Here is a 21,276-nt window from a genome sequence, read left to right as displayed (position 1 = left end):
GCAACAGCAGGAAGCCGGGTTCTGCTCCAACGGAAGCAGGCCCATGCTTCCTGCAGCATTGAATTGCCTGTGTCTGCTCTGGCTGTTTCCCCGCACTTTATGCCCACTCCTCCCATCCCAGCAAGAATATAAGCTTCAGCATGAAGAATCAGGAGCAGTGGCGTAACAATAGGCCCTGCAGCCCCTTGCGCAGACTTCTCGGTCTAGCGGCTGACGTCACTTCCGGAAGTGACGTCACTTCCGGAAGTGACGTCAGCCGCTAGAGCGAGAAATCTGCGATGGAACGCACGGTAGAAGGTATGTATCTGCCCGCACACTGTAACTAGCTGGAGGGGAGAGCCCCTAGGTGAGGGAGAGGGAGGGAACTTCCCCTCTCCCCGCCGACTGTGCCCAAGGCTTTCCCCTCATGCTGCCACCCCTCCAGCCAGTGGCGTTCCTACCGTCAAGCGGCAGGGGCGGCCCGCACCGGGTGTCTTGATGCTTAGGGGGTGACACCGGGAGTCCTGTGTTGCCGCCCCTGCCGCTGCAGTCAGTGCACATGTTGTGCAAATTTGGGATTTTACACCCCCCCCGTGGCCGTCCCTGCTGACAACCTATGTGTGTCGTCGTCCCCCCCCCCCCCCCCCCCGGGGCCTTCCCCGGTGACAGGCAGGACTCAGGAGCAGCCCAGCTTCAGACCTCCGACCAGCCGGCGACCAGTATGCGGGCGCTAGGACCCAGCGGACACCGCACTGATATGCGGAAGTGACATCACTTCCGCATATACGGCTTGGTGTTCACTGAGTTCGGTGCGCCCGCATACTGGTCGCCGGCTGATACTGAGGTCTGAAGCTGGGCTGCTCCTGCCTGTCACCGGGGAAGGCCTGTGAGGTGAGGTGAGGGGGGGGGGGGGTAGGTTGTCAGCGGGGACGGCCACGGGGGGTGTAAAATCCCAAATTTGCACAACGAGTGAAGGGCACCTGTCACTATCTAACCTGGGGGGGATCCCTATTACTATCTAACCTAGGGGGTCCCTGTCACTAACTGGGGGTCGCTGTCACTATCTTACCTGGGGCAGTGGGGGGTCCCTGTCACTATCTAACCTGGGGTGTCCCTGTCACTATCTAACCTGGGGTGTCCCTGTCACTATCTAACCTGGGGTGTCCCTGTCACTATCTAACCTGGGGGGTCCCTGTCACTATCTAACCTGGGGGGTCCCTGTCACTAACCTGGGGGTCGCTGTCACTATCTAACCTGGGGGGGTCCCTGTCACTATCTAACCTGGGGGGGTCCCTGTCACTATCTAACCTGGGGGGGTCCCAGTCACTAACTAACCTGGGGGTCGCTGTCACTATCTAACCTGGGGGTCGCTGTCACTATCTAACCTGGGGGTCGCTGTCACTATCTAACCTGGGGGGGTCCCTGTCACTATCTAACCGGGGGTCGCAGTCACTAACTAACCTGGGGGTCGCTGTCACTATCTAACCTGGGGGGTCCCTGTCACTATCTAACTGGGGGTCGCTGTCACTAACTAACCTGGGGGTCGCTGTCACTATCTAACCTGGGGGGTCGCTGTCACTATCTAACCTGGGGGGTCGCTGTCACTATCTAACCTGGGGGGTCGCTGTCACTATCTAACCTGGGGGGTCCCTGTCACTATCTAACCTGGGGGGTCGCTGTCACTATCTAACCTGGGGGTTCGCTGTCACTATCTAACCTGGGGGGTCCCTGTCACTATCTAAACGGGGGTCGCTGTCACTAACCTGGGGGTCGCTGTCACTAACCTGGGGGGTCCCTGTCACTGCCTAACCTGGGGGGTCCCTGTCACTGCCTAACCTGGGGGGTCCCTGTCACTGCCTAACCTGGGGTTTCCTGTCACTATCTAACCTGGGGGTCGCTGTCACTATCTAACCTGGGGGTCACTGTCACTATCTAACCTGGGGGTCACTGTCACTATCTAACCTGGGGGGGTCGCTGTCTAACCTGGGGGGGTCGATGTCTAACCTGGGGGGGTCGCTGTCTAACCTGGGGGGGTCGCTGTCTAACCTGGGGGGGTCGCTGTTTAACCTGGGGGGGTCGCTGTCTAACCTAGGGGGGTCGCTGTCTAACCTGGGGGGGGTCGCTGTCTAACCTGGGGGGTCGCTGTCGCTATCTAAACTGGGGGTCCCTGTCACTATCTAGAATTCAAATATACCAGCACTCCAGCTTTCTCAAAGAATCACGCTCTTTTATTGATATTGGTAACCACACACGCCTTGAGAAAGGGGGACCCTGCGAGGCCCCGAAACAATTGTCGGTCATTTCTGTGGATATGTTAGCTCAATAAAAGAGCGTGATTCTTTGAGAAAGCTGGAGTGCTGGTATATTTGAATTCTGGACTTATACTTTGGTGGTTTGCCTATACCACAATACCAAGCACCCTACCTAAGATGGTGTGCCCAGTCACAACTTTTCCTGTTCCTGTCACTATCTAAACTGGGGGTTCATGTCACTACACAAACTGGGGGGCACCAGTCACTAGCTGAACTGGGGGGCACCAGTCACTAGCTAAACTGGGGGGCACCTGTCACTAGCTGAACTGGGGGGCACCTGTCACTAGCTGAACTGGGGGGCACCTGTCACTACCTAAACTGGGGGGTACCTGTCACTGCCTAAACTGGGGGGTACCTGTCACTAACTGAACTGGGGGGCTCCAGTCACTAATTGAGCTGGGGGGCTCCTGTAACTACTTAAACTGGGGGGCTCCTGGCACTACCTAAACTGTGGGGCACCTCTCACTACCTAAACTATCTAGGCCAGCCAGCCCAACATAACCACCAGCCAACCAGCCCAGAATCACTGGCAAAAAGGCCACAGCATCACCACCAGTCAGGCCAGCATTTACTTCAACCAGCCAGTCCAGCCACAGCATCACCGCCAGCCAGCCCAGCCACAGCATCACGGCCAGTCAGGCCACAGCATCACTGCCAGGCCTTTCAGCTCACACATCATCGCCAATCCAGACAAAAATAGTATTGCCAGCCAGGCACAGCAGCCAGTAGAGGAGAATTCAGAAGCCAGGTGAGAGGTGTCTACCATATTAATGGGGCATTTTGCCTATTTATTTGAAATGCTGTCTATTTATGTGCCTCATGACTGCTGAATTTGTCTTGTTGGTGGCCTCATGGTTACTGGATTTGTCTTTTTGGGGGCCTCATGATTTGTTGTGGGCCTCAAGATTGCTGAATTTGTCTTGCTGGGGGCCTCATGATTGCTGAATTTGTCTTGTTGGGGGACTCATAATTTATTGGGGGCCTCATGATTGCTGAATTTGACTTGTTGGGGGCCTCAAGATTGCTGAATTTGTCTTGTTGGGGGCCTCATGATTTGTTGGGGGCCTCAAGATTGCTGAATTTGTCTTGTTGGGGGCCTCATGATTGCTAACTGCGAGACTATGGGAAAAGCGGAATCAACCTCATATGAGACAATAGCATTGAGGCCTGGAACCCACTGAAAACCGCAAACGCAAAACGCAACCGCTAGCGTTTTGTCTGAGCGGTTTGCAAGCGGATTCATGCGCGTTTTTGGTCGTGTTTTGCAACATTGTATTTTTTTCCCAGCGGGTGCCTAGCGTTTTGCGTTTTGCGTTTTTATCCTGATTGGTCCTGTGAATTATTTTTCATTTTGTTACAGTGTGCTGAACCGCAAAACGCTAGCAAAACCGCTCAGTTTAGGTTTTGCTGAGCGTTTCCGCTAGCGGTTCAATACTTTACATTGAAGCGCTAACGCTCCCAAAATGCTGCATGTCCTGCGTTTGCGTTTCTGAGAAACGCAAACGCTCCTGTGGAAGTTACCCCATCCATTAACATTAGCCCAGCGTTTTGGCAAACTGCTAGCGTATCGCAGTGCTGCCAAAACGCTGCCAAAAGCGCTCCTGTGGGTTCCAGCCCTAAAGGAGTTATCCGGGCAGTTTTAATAAAATTAACCGGGGGCTTCCTCCAGCCCCAAGCTCCCAGGACCTCCCTCGCCGCATCTCTGCTCTCAGCCGTTCGCCGGAGCTCCGACCCGGTCCCCGGCGATGATGTCAGAGCGACCTGGAGGTTGCTCTGTACTGCGCCTGCGCGATCGGCGCTGTCAATCACCACCACGTGGGCCGGAGCGGACTGCGCAGGTGGTAGTAGTTCTTAGCCTCCGGCGAACGGCTGAGAGCAGAGATGCGGCGAGGGAGGTCCTGGGAGCTTGGGGCGTTCATTTTATTAAAACTGCCCGGATAACTCCTTTAAACCTACTTTTTTTTTTTTTTTTTTTTAGCTTTTTAAAACAGAAAATAAAACTGGGGGGGTTTTAAAAAAAAAAAAAAAAATACATTTTTCAGGAGTAGGATGGATGAAATTGTTTATCTTCACAGTTTATTTTCAACTTGGATTTTCCATAATGTTCATGTATGAGTTAAAATGTTTGTATTTAGTTTAAATTGCTGTTGGCACTTTGCGATAGATAAGTGACTTTTCGCCACCACTGTCCTAATCTAATGTCCCACCATTGCTAAGTTCATGTAAACTAGTCTCCACCCGTGACCACACCCACATTTTGGTCTATGACCACACACATTTTTTGCGCAACGTAGCCCCAATTACGGGGGGGGCAGGGCTGTGGAGTCTGAGTCGAAGAGTCGGAGTCTGGGCAATTTTGGGCACCTGGAGTTGGAGTTGGAGTCGGAGTCGTTGATTTCATAAACTGAGGAGTCGGGTGATTTTGGTACAAAATCCACAGCCCTGTTAAGTATTAAGACTAAGGAGTCGGAGTTGAAGCTATTTTGGGTACCCGGAGTCGGAGTTGGAGTCGTGGTTTCATAAACTGAGGAGTCGGAAGATTTTTGTACCGACTCCACAGCCCGGGGGGGGGGTGACTGTGGATAACCAGCACCGGGTGCCAAATACCCTAGGTACGCCACTGCCTCCAGCCCCCACAAAACGGCCACAAGCGGGCCCTAGGGGAGGTGAGGGGGGGCCCACTCTGAAATTCTGCAGGGGGGCCCGGTGGGGCCTAGTTATGCCCCTGATCAGGAGAGGAGAGCAGGCATTTCCAGAGCAGGCATTTCCAGTGTCTTTTCAAAGGGCCGTCTGACACCCTCTCATGTCACCCCTCCCTGCATGAGCCGCCTCCTCTCTGTATCACCAGTCCCAGGCAGCTAGCTGGCAGAGATCTCCCACTGCTCCCAGTCATCAGACATCTGCAAGACAAAGATGGTGAGAAGGACAGCAGGCAGGAGTAGAGAAAGTTGTGACTTTCAGTTTCAGAACACTGAAAATATGATTGGATTATTTCACAAAGCTTTTCTCTTGACCTGACTTGCAGTCTCTATGTGTTTGTGTGTGTTGTGGTGGAACAGGCAGTGTCTGTGTGTGTGTTGTGGTGGGACAGACAGTGTCTGTGTGTGTTGTGGTGGGACAGACAGTGTCTGTGTGTGCTGTGGTGGGACAGACAGTGTCTGTGTGTGCTGTGGTGGGACAGACAGTGTCTGTGTGTGCTGTGGTGGGACAGACAGTGTCTGTGTGTGTTGTGGTGGGACAGGCAGTGGCTGTGTGTGTTGTGGTGTGACAGGCAGTGTCTGTGTGTGTTGTGGTGGGACAGGCAGTGTCTGTGTGTGTTGTGGTGGGACAGGCAGTGTCTGTGCGTGATATGGTGTGACAGGCAGTGTCTGTGTGTGTTGTGGTGGGACAGACAGTGTCTGTGTGTGTTGTGGTGGGACAGACAGTGTCTGTGTGTGTTGTGGTGGGACAGACAGTGTCTGTGTGTGTTGTGGTGGGACAGACAGTGTCTGTGTGTGTTGTAGTGGGACAGACAGTGTCTGTGTGTGTGTGTTGTGGTGGGACAGACAGTGTCTGTGTGTGTTGTGGTGGGACAGACAGTGTCTGTGTGTGTTGTGGTGGGACAGACAGTGTCTGTGTGTGTTGTGGTGGGACAGACAGTGTCTGTGTGTGTTGTAGTGGGACAGACAGTGTCTGTGTGTGTTGTGGTGTGACAGGCAGTGGCTGTGTGTGTTGTGGTGGGACAGGCAGTGTCTGTGTGTGTTGTGGTGGGACAGGCAGTGTCTGTGCGTGATGTGGTGGGACAGGCAGTGTCTGTGCGTGTTGTGGTGGAACAGGCAGTGTCTGTGTGTGTTGTGGTGTGACAGGCAGTGTCTGTGTGTGTTGTGGTGGGACAGGCAGTGTCTGTGCGTGATATGGTGGGACAGGCAGTGTCTGTGTGTGTTGTGGTGGGACAGGCAGTGTCTGTGTGTGTTGTGGTGGGACAGACAGTGTCTGTGCGTGATGTGGTGGGACAGGCAGTGTCTGTGCGTGTTGTGGTGGGACAGGCAGTGTCTGTGTGTGTTGTGGTGTGACAGGCAGTGTCTGTGTGTGTTGTGGCGGGACAGACAGTGTCTGTATGTGTTGTGGTGGGACAGGCAGTGTCTGTGTGTGTTGTGGTGGAACAGGCAGTGTCTGTGTGTGTTGTGGTGGAACAGGCAGTGTCTGTTTGTGTTGTTTTTGGGACAGACAGTGTCTGTGTGTGTTGTGGTGGGACAGACAGTGTCTGTGTGTTGTGGTGGGACAGGCAGTGCCTGTGTGTGTTGTGGTGGAACAGGCAGTGTCTGTTTGTGTTGTGGTGGGACAGACAGTGTCTGTGTGTGTTGTGATGGGACAGACAGTGTCTGTGTGGTGTAATAGGCAGTGTCTATGTGTTGTGGCGGTGTGACACAGGGGCTACAAGGTGGTACAGAGGGGACATGAGGGGAACAGAGTGGCACAAGTAGAACAGAGGGACACAAGAGGTGGCACAGGGGAAACAGAGAGGCACAAGAGGTGGCACAGGGAGAACAGAGGGGCACAAGGGGATGCACAGAGGGGACATGGGGACAAGAGATGGCATGGGGGAACAGAGGGAAACATGAGGTGGCTTGAGGGTAGGGTTGACAGGTGTCCGGTTTTAGACCGGACAGTCCGGTTTTTGGCCGCTGTGTCCTGTCCAAAAAGGCATGTTAAACCGGACAATTAAGATATCCGGTTTTATGCAGTGGCGTCCGGGGGCGGCCGGAGGCGTATGAACAATTACTCACCTGATTTCTGCGTTCCAAGCGTGGAGCGCAGCGTCATGACATCACAGGTCTCCGTCTTCAATGCCGCCCACTGTGCTTCCTGATTAGCGGAAGCACAGTGGGCGGCATTGGAGGCGGAGACCTGAACGTCATGACGCTGGGAACGCGGAGATTAGGTGAGTAATTGTCTATACGCCTCCTGCCGCTCCGCACTTGTCGCCGCTATTCTGGAGGGGAAGAGAGAGGCAGAAGGAGGGGTCCCAGGTGAGGGAGGGGGGGGGATATTTCCCCCCTCCCCACCGCTGCCTCCACAGCCCCTCCATCTAGCCCTGCTTCTCCCTCCTGGGGCACCTACACTGGGGGGAACTGTACTAGCTATACTGGGGGCAGCTATACTGGGGGCAACTAAACTAGCTATACAGGGGGCAACTATACCAGCTATACTGGGGGCAGCTATACTGGGGGCAACTAAACTAGCTATACTGGGGGCAACTAAACTAGCTATACTGGGGGCAACTATACCAGCTATAGTGGGGGCAACTATACTAGCTATACTGGGGGCAACTATACAAGCTATACTGGGGGCAGCTAAACTAGCTATACTGGGGGGCAACTACACTAGCTATACTGGGGGCGACTAAACTAGCTATACTGGGGGCAACTAAACCAGCTAAATCATTCAATCTCGCCTGAGCCCGCTGCTTACTATACTTTACACTTGAATTCATACTATTGTACAACGCAATTTATACTGTTATAGTGTTATATTTGTTATATTTGCTCAAAATGTGTACATACATGTATGCGCAGATTTATATTTTAACTTTATGCCTATGTATGTCCACTTTATTGTTCTCAATAAAAAATTTTGGTGGGAAAAAAAAAATAAATTTTAAAACTTCCCGCAAGAAATCGACCACTTCACTGTGCAAAAACGCCATAAATGCATTGCATTATTTGCATAGTTTTCCAGTTTTGTAATAGTTTTCTGCTCTGTCTCTTATTATGTGCATTTACTGGTGAAAAGCGGTCTCTTATTATGTGCATTTACTGGTGAAAAGTGGTCTCTTATGTGCATGTACTGGTGAGGACAGTTAGTGACATGGCTATGTACTCTGTAATGTGCTGCAGAAGATGTCAGTGCGATATAAATACTGTAAAAAACATTTTTTAAAAAGCCCATTGCTTAGCCCCACTCTACATAAAAGTGTGCTTCTGACTCCGCCCCTAACTCCACCCCCTGTCCGGTTTTCTCCATCAGCCGACCTGGCAACCCTACTTGAGGGAGGGGGGCCCAGATCTGCTATTTTGCTTAAGGCCCCATTTGGCCTTAATCCAGCTCTGGGAACAGTTTGTTAATGATTACCACTATTCAAAGTATCTATAGAAGTGATTATTAGGAGTACAGGACCAATAGAGAGCTAATACTGTAGTTGAGGGAGGGCCCTTTGGGGCCCCTCTGGTCCAAGGGCCCCGATGCGGTCACAACCTCTGCAACCCCTATTGCTACGCCCCTGGTTGTGACTTTGATGAAGATCAGATCACATTTTATGACCAGTTTGCGCAGAAATCCATACAATTCCAAAGGGTTCACATACTTTTTATTGCTACTGTAAATACACAATCATAATAATTATAAGGTAGAGACATGTGATTATGATTATGGTAGGGATTCGATTGTGAGTTCCTCTAAGGACAATAACATGCAAAGTGCTGTGGTAGATATCAGCGCTGTATAAGTAGTAATAACAATCAATTATTTTATTCCACTTCACTTTTATCAACCTCCACTAGATGGCAGTATAGTTTCATAGTTAAAATGTCAACTGTCTATATATTGCATATATTCCACTAAATAAAGCAAAGTTATTCTATGCTTCATCCAAATGTATCACTAACCATAAATTAGAAAACCCACACTAATAAAGATTATGAGCAATTTCAGCCTCATGCCACTGAGATTTAACCACTTGCAGGCAAATACCTCATTGCAACACATGCAAATCAGCATCAGCAGATCCCCAACAAGAGAACCAAGCAAAACTAAAGTCAAATGGAGAACCTAGACAGTAGTAGCAGGGTTTAGAGCTAGGGTTCAGGTACACTTATTTTTATATTGTTCTAATAGAACATTATTTTATATGAATGGCACATAAAATAAGCAAATAAAAATACTACAGCTTTTGCTACATTAATCCCCAAATGTCTACTCCCCCAAAACAGTCCGTTTTTTTCAGAGGCACAGTCCCTCTTTGGGAACCAAATCCCTCTGTCCCTTTTTCTTCCTCATCTGTCCCTCTTGCAGGACTGGTATATAACTGGGTGTATATATATATATATATATATATATATATATATATATATATATATATATATATATATATATATATATATATATATATATATATATATATATATATATATATAAACTGTATTTATTTTTCTACTGAAAATGTGTTTAATAGACTCTAAACTTTATCCAAACAACCCTCAGTGGAGTAGCTAGAGATTATGGGGCCCCATAGCAAAACTCTCAAGGTGCCCTCACATATTGGCACTCATAAAGGACTCACGAGGCGAAAAAGGGGAAAAAAGTGAAATACCTGCATGACATTTGAGTACACGGAGGACACCATCCGCGCCCTCCGTGCCCTTCCGAGTTCCTGCTCAATGTCCCCCCGGGCCGGCTCCTAACCACACAGCCCGGGTCGGGCTCTCCTGCCTCCACTAAAATGGCCACTGGAGCTGGCCGTGGCTGCACAGTCCACATATGCGCAAGTGCGGCTGCGCAGCTTTAGGGCCTCCCCCCCCCCCCCCCCTGATCCACACTACAGGAGACAGCCTGCCACCTCCCCCTACCCTATGAATATGAGTTCATTGGCAATTTACATTCTCATGCAATCCACATTGCATATAGTCCATTGGCACTGATAGAGGGTGGGAGAACACAGGTAAGTTAATAGTGAATACATCAACTACCACGTGGGCCCCCTCTGCTCCAGGGCCCCACAGCAGCTGCTATGGCTATTGCTACGCCTCCTCAAACCATTTAAAGGACAACTAAAGCAAGAAGTATATGCAGGCAGCCATATTTATTTCCTAAGCAATACTAGTTGCCTGGCTGTCTCGCTGATCCTCTGCCTCTTATACTTTTAGCCAGAGACCCTGAACAAGCATGCAACAGATCAGGTGTTACGGACATGATTGTCAGATCTGACAAGATTAGCTGCATGATTGTTTCTGGTGTAATTCAGACACTACTGCAGCCAAATAGATCAGCAGGACTGCCAGGCAACTGGTATTGTTTAAAAGGAAATAAATATTGCAGCCTCAATATTCTTCTCAATTCAGTTGTCCTTTAAAGAGAATCTGTAATGAAAAAAAAAAACCCTCTGGGGGATCCTTACCTCGGGAGGCGGAAGCCTCTGGATCCTAACGAGGCTTCCCCCATCCTCCTCCATCCATCTGTTCTAGTGCCGGGACCCCGAACTGGAGCGAGGTAAATATTCACCTACCGCGATCCAGGCGTACTAGTGGCTCTTCCTTCTGGCTTAAGCAAAAATAGTCAAATCTGATCGATCCTCTCTACTGCGCAGACGCAAAAGACTCACGCCTGGGGAGTAGAGCAAATACGTTCGGGTTTGGCTATTCCCACCTTAGCCGCTAGCGCCTGCGCAGGATCGCGGTAGGTAAATATATCCCAGCTTGCCAAGCCTCGTTGAGGCAGTTGTGTGGGGGCCAGCGCTGGATTCTCCCGAGATTCAGAGGACGGGGACGCCTCATTGGGACTCTGAGGCTTCCTTCTCTCTCTGTAAGTACGGTATCCCCAGAGGGTTTTTTTTTAGGAACAAAGTCTCTTTAAATTGCTATATTTCATATTTTTAAATGTTAATATGAAGAAAAATGAACTAGGATAGAAAGGACCAGTGTGGTTTTTATTATGAAACATACTTTTCTCATGAAATCTTTATGGTATGCGGGACTAGGGATATAGCGGGGGGGGGGGGGGGGGATTTGGTACGTGGCAGTTGGCAGGGGCGTGGCCTATGTGTCCCTCTTCCTTATCTCAAAAGGTTGGGAGATATGTGCTCCCCTTCCTGAATCTGTGGTTGGTGATCAGTCAGCAGCACCGATCACAATTGTCCCTCTTTTGGAAGAAACTCCCTAGGCCTCATACACACATCAGACCATAGTCTTTGGAAAATGAAAGATCACAGACCAATCTTACCCCCTTCCATGTAGTATGAGAGCCATACCTTCACAGTCTTTTCTATGGAGCTGAACTCCCCATCAGATAGAAATCTTTGCAAGATGCTGCACACACAGATGCTGTACAGACACAAAAGATCAGTATCTGCAAAAGATCTGTTCCTGCAAATTGCATTCATAGTCTATGAGATCTGCAGATCCTCATACACACCTTGTTTAACTGACATTCATCTGCAGATCAGACAATCATCTGCAGATCTGAAAATCAATCCTGGTGAATCTGATCTGCAGATGAATGTCAGTTAAACAAGGTGTGTATGATGATCTGCAGATATCATAGACTATGAATGCATTTTGCAAGAATGGATTTTTTGCAGGAACAAATCTTTTGCAGATACTGATCTTTTGCATGTGTACAGCATGTTTGTGTGCAACATCTTGCAAAGATTTTTATCTGATGAGGCGTTCAGCTCCATAGAATAGACTGTGTAGGTATGGCTCTCATACAATACAATACAATACAATACAATAACATTTGTAAAGCGCTTTTCTCCCATAGGACTCAAAGCGCATACTACATGGAAGGGGGTAAAATTGGTCTGTGATCTTTCATTTTCAAAAGACTATGGTCTGATGTGTGTATGTGGCCTTAGTCCCTTGGTCTGATGTACAGATCTGTAGCAATAATTGAACATACTAAAAAAAGCCACTACCCTGTGCTAAATGTTATGTCTAAATGATTGCCTTGCTTACAGGGCCAGCCCTACCATGAAGCCATCTGAATCATATGAAAAATCAAGGCTGCTGTGTTGGCGACCTGCCCAATCTGAAAGACCAAGGGGCTGCATTGGGAGCACAAATACCTAGTCCATTTCCGGGTCCTCTCCTCTTCCGCACTGCGGCCTATCGCTGCGGCCCATATACGTCTCACTGCAGTTGTCTTTTAGGCCTCTTTCACAGTGTGACGTTAAAGTAGCACGTTAGAAAATGTTATAACGCAGACTAACGCACAACAATACAAAGTCTGTGCGACAGTCACAGTGCACACGTTGCGTTGTGTGTAACGTCTAGCAATATTTAGACAGTGCTGCATGCTGTGCGTTTAGCTGCGTTATGTGTGTTGCACATGCTCAGTAAGGTTTTGTTTTTTTTCTAAATGTAACGCATGTGCCGTTTTTGTTCCATCACTGTGCAACGAAAACGGCGCACCAAATGCAGGGCTAAAGAATGTACGATAAATTGCAAGTTATAGTCTTTCAATGCGTTGCATTAGGGGCACGTTATGCGACCTTAACGTCGCATCAAACGCAGCGTCCCACTGTGAAAGAGGCCTTAAGTAAAAAAGGCTGTGCCATGTTCAGCTGTGAACTTGCCCCAGCAGCAAGCTAGCAGATTCTGTATTCTGTTGCTATAGCTGCAGATGAAAAGTGCAAAGTCAAGCTTGCGGTCAGTACTGAAAGTTCTTACGGTACCTGCAGGATGCCATGGAGAGGTAAGTTTGAACAACATGAAAGACTTGTGTTGTGCAGCACCAACCTAGGCTAATGGGGATTTTATACCAGAAGAGGAATTTCCATATCAGGAGTAAAGTATTTGGGTCACTTTGACCTCAGGCTACTGAGGCATTTAACCCCTTTCTGGTAATTACCTAATTGTCAACACATGGAAATTGATGTTTTGAGATTCCCGGCAAGCGGCAAACGAGAACCAGAAGTGAAAGGGCTCTGCCATCTTTAAGGCCCATTTTAGCTAAAAATTGCAATCACGATCACAAACGTGCTGCGTTCTGATCGCAATTTGCTATTTTATAAATGCGTTTTTTTAAAGTGTTGCGGCCAGATTTTTGGTGCGATTGTACTTATTTGTGGTGCAATTGCAATTTCCTGACAATTACAGGAAGTGTTTCATACAACATAGCATAATCATGAGAAAATGGTATAGTACCGTGCTTGCTATGCGATAACCGAACGCAAAAATACAAGGCATGCACTACATTTAGGCTAGGATCGCATTGAGGCCGGCTTCACATCAGAATCCAGCGTTTTGAGTGGGGTGCGATCAGAGGGTCGCATTTCACTGCAACATAAAAAAAAAAAGCCTTTGGAGATTACCGCCGCAATGTGCGGTAATATCACTTCTAGTCATTGGACTATGACTATGGTAAGGACATTACACTATGACTATGGTTGGGACATTGGACTATGACTATGGTTAGAACATTGGACTATGACTATGGTAAGGACATTACACTATGACTATGGTTGGGACAGTAGACTATGACTATGGTTAGAACATTGGACTATGATTATGGTAAGGACATTACACTATGACTATGGTTGGGACATTGGACTATGACTATGGTTAGAACATTGGACTTTGACTATGGTATTTACATTACACTATGACTATGGTTGGGTCATTGGACTATGACTATGTGGTTGGGACATTAGACTATGACTATGGTAGGGGTATTAGACTATGACTTTGGTTGAAATAGTAGACTATGAATATAGTACGGGCATTAAAGTATCACTATGGTAAGGCCATTAAACTAGGACTATTGTAGGGCTGGAACCCACAAAGGCGATTTTTTGAGCGTTTAGGGAGTGTTTGAAAACGCTAGCGTTTTGTAAAAACGCTCAGCTAATGTAAATGGATGGGGTAACTTCCACATAAGCGATTGCGATTAGAAAAATCACAAACGCAGGACATGCAGCATTTTGGGAGCGTTTGCGCTTCAATGTTAAGTGTGTAATCGCTGGCGTAATCGCTCATCAAAACCTGCACGGAGCGATTTTGCTAGCGTTTTGAAGTTCCTGCACACTGTAACAAAATTAAAATTAATAGAAAGGACCAATCAAACTTTAAAACGCTAATCGCTACACAACCGCTGGCAAATTGATACACTTTTTTAGAAGCGCTCCCTAAAACGCTCATGAAATCACTCACAAACTGCACATACAAAACGCTAGCGATTGCAATTAGCGATTGTGTTTTGCAGTGGGTTCCAGGTCGTAGAGTCATTAAACTACGATTATGGCAGGGATATTAGACTATGACTATGGTAGGGATTAGATTATGAGCTCCTTTGAGGACAGTGAGCGGCATGACCATGTGCTCTGTAAACAGCTATGGGAGACGTCAGCTCAGCACTATATACCGGTAATTATATAAAATGAATAATCATTGTCATTTACCCGCCAGCAGTAACAAGAATAAAAGCACTAGACTTATTAGTGTAACACGTCTTGTACTGAATCAAAAAGCAGCGGGGGCGAACGCTCACTGATTGATCCTAGCGTACAGGTTGACATTTGGGTGTAAGCACATAAGGACGTATGTTGCTGCACATCATGTCATCTCCTTGTTGCCATTTCATTGGATTGAATTCCATTTATCCATGAGATGATGCATTTGAGACGGGCTCTGCGCACAGCGAACGGGAAAACTGATACGATGTGACTATTGGATATGCATAAAGTTTAATTCCAACTTTTTTTTCCCACCATGAACGGTAACCGTGTGTTCTCCCTCCCACACCCCTTCGAGATGTCCTTGTGCGAGGCGTGAGCGACGTGGCCTTGAAATGGCAAGCTCCGCAACAAATTAGATCTCAGCCCGGTGATATGTAGACTTTAACGATGGTAATTAGAAGCTGTGAGATTTTTTCTGTATGTGAGTCAGGCTGCTAATGGCAAGTTATCCAGAGGAAGTTGTAGGAGTTTTTTGGTTAACGTCAACAAGCATGATTCATGAGGAGGCCCACGGCCAGACCCAGCGGGCTAGAAGAAGTCTGAGTTACGACGCTGTGCCAGGATCCTTTTAAAGGGGAACTCTAACCTCGATAGATAATTAATATATTGTTGAAGCAGAACTGACATGCATTTTAAAGGTCTACTTTTAAGGTGAACCTGAACCAAGTAAAATTATTTAAAATAAGCACATGATGTACCTGCAGATGAATATTACATACCTCGCCGTCAGTTCCTCTCAGAAGCTCAACATTTTCTTCTAACAATGATTTCTTACACTACAGAATTGAAATACGGTATATCAGTTGCTGTCAGTTATAACTGAAAGGACAACTGATGTGCAAGGTGCGTACGAGAGGAATCGGTGCGGGAGACTTGGGCGCAGGACACAACCGGTATATGGCTTATCCTGCTGCTGTATAAGTCCCGGCGGCGTTAAATACTATTCCCCCTCCAGGCCGCCATGGATGGTGGGGAATTAAATAATTCGGCTTCCAGCAATTACTGGAGGCTGAATTATAGTGTTTTAAAAGTAACTTCAGCTCCATCTTCTGATGGCACTGAAGTTACTCCCTGTGCGCCCAAGTCTACTGCGCTGCATTCACTGTGTTCGGTGCAAGGTAATGTCCATGTTTCCCTATGGTTCAAGTGGGCGATATTACAGTTTAACAGTGTGCTGACCGGAAGCTGTTATGTGGGTCATTGCCATTTTTAAAATGAAGGATGGAGAATTCTATTGATCATAGTGGACAAACAGGATGAAGGAGAGGAGAAAGAGATTGATGAGTAGAGTACACGGGAGGTAAGTATGACCTGTGTATGTTTATTTTGACTTTTAATCTTCAGTTCAGGTTTGCTTTAAGCATTTTAAATTATTTAAAATTAACATAATTTTTTGTTTAAAAAGTTTTTTTGTTTTTATGGCCCGTCATGGCTTCCAGTCTCTAAAGGGAGTGCATGGCTTCTGTCAGAGGTGTAACAATAGCCCTGTGACCGTTGGGAGCAGGGATGCCTCTAGCCATTTTGTCACTCCAGGCGAAAAAGCCTGTGGCACCCCCCCAGTAGTACACTCCCACCCCATGAAAATAATTGTAATGCAGCAGCGTTTCACTAGAAAATAAACGTAATACAGTAGCGTTATACCAGAAAATAATCGTAATGCGGCAGCGTTTCACCAGAAAATACACATATTGCAGAAGTGTTTCACCAGAAAATAATTGTAATGCGGCAGCGTTTCACCAGAAAGTAATCATAATGCGGCAATGTTTCACCAGAAAATTATCATAATGCGGCAGCGTTTACCCAGAAATTACACTTTTTGCGGCATCATATCTGCAGAAAATACATGTAAATGCGGCAGCGTTTCACCAGAAAATACGCAATGCGGGCAGGATTTCACCAGAAAATACACGTAATGTGAGCAGAGAAGGCACCGAGCGACACAGCGGCAGCTGCCTGCTACATACACTGAGTAGATGCAGCAGAAACAAGTAATAGAATACCCACGGGGCAGAGCTTAGTCCGGGCAGGGTTTCATTTGGGGTGGGACTTAATCCAGCAACATGGGGCTACTTCAGAACTGATGGCACTCCAGGCAATGGCCTATACTGCCTAGGCCTAAAAACGCCCCTGGCTGGGGGGCTGTGGGACCCTGCTTTTGCTCCCTCTTCCCACCGGCATGCACAGTAACGCAAGGAGTAGGTTTAATATTTACCTGCTCCAGCACTGCGATCTCCATGCTTCACAGTTGCACACACTCTGCTGCCATTTGTCGGCTCCTAATGAGCAGAGTCACGTGGTCGAGACCCAGAGGATGGCAGCATAGAGTTAGTTGACACTATTGGCAGCGCCATTCCTTCAGTTAGAAGAAATTAGCACAGTTCTAAGTAGGATTGAGACAGATACTCCTTAATGCTCAATGCCATAATTCACAATAGAGGGAAAACATAGACTGATGGCACAAGTTAACTAAAAACAGACAGGGACACCAACAATATATAAAGGGGCATTGAAACACAGCAGGACTTGTAATGCACACCAGTGTTGTGCTCCTCAGGGAGTCTAGTGGTTTTCTACTGAACATAATAGTACTTGCTATAGATGTTTCAATTACTATCTTACTTCTTATGACTTATCAGAGTAAATGAAAAAACAACCAAATCTCAGTGAATCTTTGTACTGTACAAACCTCTGTGAATTTCTGTAGTGCAACATTTGTCAGTGAATTTCTGTAGTGCAACAATTGTCAGTGAATTTCTGTAGTGCAACAATTGTCAGTGAATTTCTGTAGATTACAATTCTTAGGGAATCTCTGTAGACTTATAGATGTGTGTTATTGTTTCTTCACCCATTCAAGCATCTTTATTACCGGTTATTATTATAGAGAAGAGAATTTTAGGCATCTTTAACTCCAAACACTATACTGTTGCCATGGTTTCCATCAAGTTTCCTTAAAAAAAAAGATATAGCTCAAAAATAATATGTACTATACAGGGGCATATCTAGAAAACATGGAGCCCCACAGCAAAATTGTGATTGAGCCCCCCCAAAAAAATATAAGGTACTCCGACTATAGGGAGGTAGAGGTATCCCCAGTATGGGTAGCCAGGTATGCACCCTAGTGTCGGCAGCCTGAAGCAGTCCCCCAGTATAGGTAGTCAGATTGGCCCCACATATCTGTAGCCAGATTAACCCCCCCCAAGTACAAATAGCCAGATTAGCCCCCTAAGTATATGTTGCCAGACTAGCCCCTAAAGTATAGGTAGCCTGATTAGGCCCCAAATATATAGTGATGGGCCGAACCTCCAACTTTAGGTCCGCGAACCTTCGCGGAAGGTTCGGTTCACAGAAAAGTTTGCGAACCGCAATAGACTTCAATGGGGATGTGAACTTTGAAAAATAGAAAAAATTATGCTGGCCACAAAAGTGATGGAAAAGATGTTTCAGGGGGTCTAACACCTGGAGGGGGGCATGGCGGAGTGGGATACATGCCCAAAGTCCCCGGGAAAAATCAGGATTTGACGCACAGCAGCGTTTTAAGGGCAGAAATCACATTGAATGCTAAATTGCAGGCCTAAAGTGCTTTCAAACATCTTGCATGTGTATACATAAATTAGGGAGTGTAATTAGAGTTCTGCTTCACACTGACACACCAAACTCACTGTGTAACGCACCGCAAACAGCTGTTTGTGTAGTGACGGCCGTGCTGGACTGGTGCGCACCGTGGCCAGAGTGTAGGCCGTGGCGGTTTTCAAGCCCATTTGGTCGCCGGGCTGTGGTAGCTCGATGATAGAACAACAGTGACTGTCCAGCTGATCAAATTTGGTCTGACCATAATGAAGCAACAACCTTATTATCTTTTGTGTCCCACCCCCACCCGAGTCACTCAAATAGCCGGCGGTCATTGCTTCATTGTGATACGCAAGCCCCTTCACCGCGGCAAGGTAATGATCACGAAGGGGGATGGGCACATGTCCATGCCTTTTGTTTTTTTGTTGCAGCCGCCCGCAGTGCAGCCAGAAAAATTAGGCAGGCATGTACACGTACCAGAAAAATTAGTGTAGCGGCCGCTGCTAGCAGTGGCCTTAAAAATTCAGGAATCCGCCTAGAGTCCTGGATCCTGTTGGTGGTGGCGGAGAAGGCAAGTGGCCTGCAGGCAGAGATGCTGTGTGTGGGGACTGACTTAGTCTTCGGTCATGCAGTAGCCCTCCGTGATCCATTCCTCATTCATTTTGATAAAGGTCAGGTACTGAACACTGTTGTGACTTAGGCGACTTCTCTTCTCAGTGACAATGCCTCCAGCTGAACTGAAGGTCCTTTCTGACAGGACGCTTGCAGCAGGGCAAGAGAGAAGTTGTATGGCAAATTGGGACAGCTCTGGCCACAGGTCAAGCTTGCGCAACCAGTAGTCCAAGGGTTCATCGTCGCTGCTCGCAGTGTCTACATCCACACTCAAGGCCAGGTAGTCAGCTACCTGCCGGTCCAGGCGTTGGTGGAGGGTGGATCCGGAAGGACTATGGCAAGGAGTTGAACTAAAGAATGTCCGCATGTCTGACATCACCCTGAGATCGCTGGAGCCTCCTGTCCTTGCCTGCGTGGACTTGGGAGGAGGAGGGTTACTGCCAGTGGTACCTTGATTGCGTTGTACAGCCACATCACCCTTAAACGCATTGTAAAGCATCATCGACATCTTGTTCTGCAAGTGCTGCATCCTTTCCACCTTGTGTTGAGTTGGTAACAGGTTCGCCACTTTGTGCCTGTACCGAGGGTCTAGTATCGTGGCCACCCAGTACAGGTCATTCGCCTTGAGTTTTTTGATACGGGGGTCCCTCAACAGGCTGGACAACATGAAAGAGGCCATCTGCACAAAGCTGGATGCAGACGTACTCTCCATCTCCTCTTGCTCTTCCTCAGTGACGGGACGCAACTCCTCTTCCTCCCCCCAGCCACGAACAATACCACGGGAACGTGGAGCAGCAGAAGCCCCCTGTGATGGCTGCCGCGGTTGTTCTTCTTCCGCCGCCTCTTCCTCCTCCACAGAAACACCTTCCTCATCATCATCATCATCAGAGTCTGACTCCTCTCCTTCCCCACACGACTCCTCTTCTTCCTCCTCCTCCTCCCCCCCTCTGTGCTGCCGCAGGTGTTGTGGAAACATTGGGTTCGGATGTAAATCACTCTCACGACTCCTGCTGCTGTAACTGTTCTCGTTCACGCTCCTCCACAGCTGTATCCACCACTCTACGCACGGCACGCTCCAGGAAGTAGGCGTAGGGGATCAAGTCGCTGATGGTGCCCTCAGCAGTTAGGTCACCTCCTCAAAGGGCGCCATGACCCTGCATGCATTTCGCATCAGTGTCCAGTTGTTGGGCCACAACATCCCCATCCTCCCAGATTGTGTCCTTGTATTGTAATGATACAGGTACTGGGTGACGGCTTTCTCCTGGTCTAGCAGGGTGAAAGAACATCAGCAGGGTGGAATTCCAGCGAGTCGGGCTATCGCAAATCAGGCGTCTCACCGGCAAGTTGTTTCTACGCTGAATGTCCGCAAAGCCTGCCATGGCCTTGTAAGAGCACCTGAAATGCCCACACAACTTTCTGGCCTGCTTCAGGACGTCCTCTAAGCCTGGGTACTTGGACACAAATCTTTGCACGACCAGATTCAGCACATGTGCCATGCTGGGTATGTGTGTCAGCTTTCCCAAATTCAACACGGAAATGAGATTGCTGCCGTTGTCACACACCACGTTGCTCAAGCTTGTGCGGGGTCAGCCATTGCTCCACCTGTTTGTTAAGAGCAGCCAGGAGAGCTGCTCCAGTGTGACTCTCCACTTTGAGGCAAGACATGTCTAACACTGCGTGACACTGTCGTACCTGACATGCAGCATAGGCCCTGGGGTGTGGGGGCTGTGTAGCTGGAGAGTAGATCATGGCACCAGCCAAGGAGGAGGAGGAGGATGACGACAGCGAAGAGGTGGTAGCAGGCGGAGAGGAGGTGGCTGGAGGCCTGCCTGCAAGCTGTGGAGGTGTGACAAGTCGGTCCGCTGCGCAGCCACGTACTCCCTGCTTGCTGCCATCGGTCACCAGGTTGACCCAATGGGCTGTGTACCTAATGTAGCGGCCCTGCCCATGCTTGGCAGACCAGGCATCCGTGGTCAGGTGGACCCTTGACCCAACACTCTTCGCAATAGATGACACCACTTGCCTGTCAACTACGTGGTGCAGTTTGGGTATGGCCTTTCGTGAAAAATAAGTGCGGCCTGGTATCTTCCACTGCGGTGTCCCAATGGCCACAAATTTACGGAAAGCCTCTGACTCCACCAGCTTGTATGGTAATAGCTGGAGAGCTAATAGTTCCGCCACGCCAGCTGTCAGACGTCGGGCAAGAGGGTGACTGGCAGACATTTGCATCTTACGCTTAAATACTTCCTTTACGGACAGCTGGGTACTGCTGTGGGCAGAGGAGAAGGAACCGCTTAAGGGAAGAGGTGGTGTGGAGGAGGGTGGCTGTGAAGGTGCAAGGGAGGAAGCGGATGAAGACGATGCACCTGAAGGAGTAAGAGGAGAAGGAGGGTGGCTTGTCTTTTGAGTGGTGCTGCTTTTCCTCAGGTGTTCTTGCCATAGCTGTTTGTGCCTTTTCTCCAGGTGCCTTCGTCCCTACGTGAGAGTTGGCTTTTCCACGGCTCAATTTTTGCTGGCAGAGAGAACAGATGGCTTTGCTCCGATCTGAGACACACATGTTAAAAAATTTCCAAACCGCTGAGCCCCCCTGGGGTGATG

The 21,276-nt window shown here is 48.4% G+C and overlaps 1 protein-coding gene across 4 annotated transcripts in view; it reads left to right on the top strand.

Moving 5' to 3' along the window:
- C12H17orf67 (chromosome 12 C17orf67 homolog) overlaps positions 1-21,276 on the top strand; it is a 91,306-nt gene that overhangs the window by 49,806 nt on the left and 20,224 nt on the right. The gene's annotated exons all lie outside the window — the stretch shown is intronic.

The sequence above is a fragment of the Hyperolius riggenbachi genome, chromosome 12 (assembly GCF_040937935.1).
Source record: "Hyperolius riggenbachi isolate aHypRig1 chromosome 12, aHypRig1.pri, whole genome shotgun sequence".
NCBI lineage: Eukaryota > Metazoa > Chordata > Amphibia > Anura > Hyperoliidae > Hyperolius > Hyperolius riggenbachi.
Note: the sequence above shows the minus strand (reverse complement) of the source record. Positions and strands in the feature narration are given on the sequence as shown.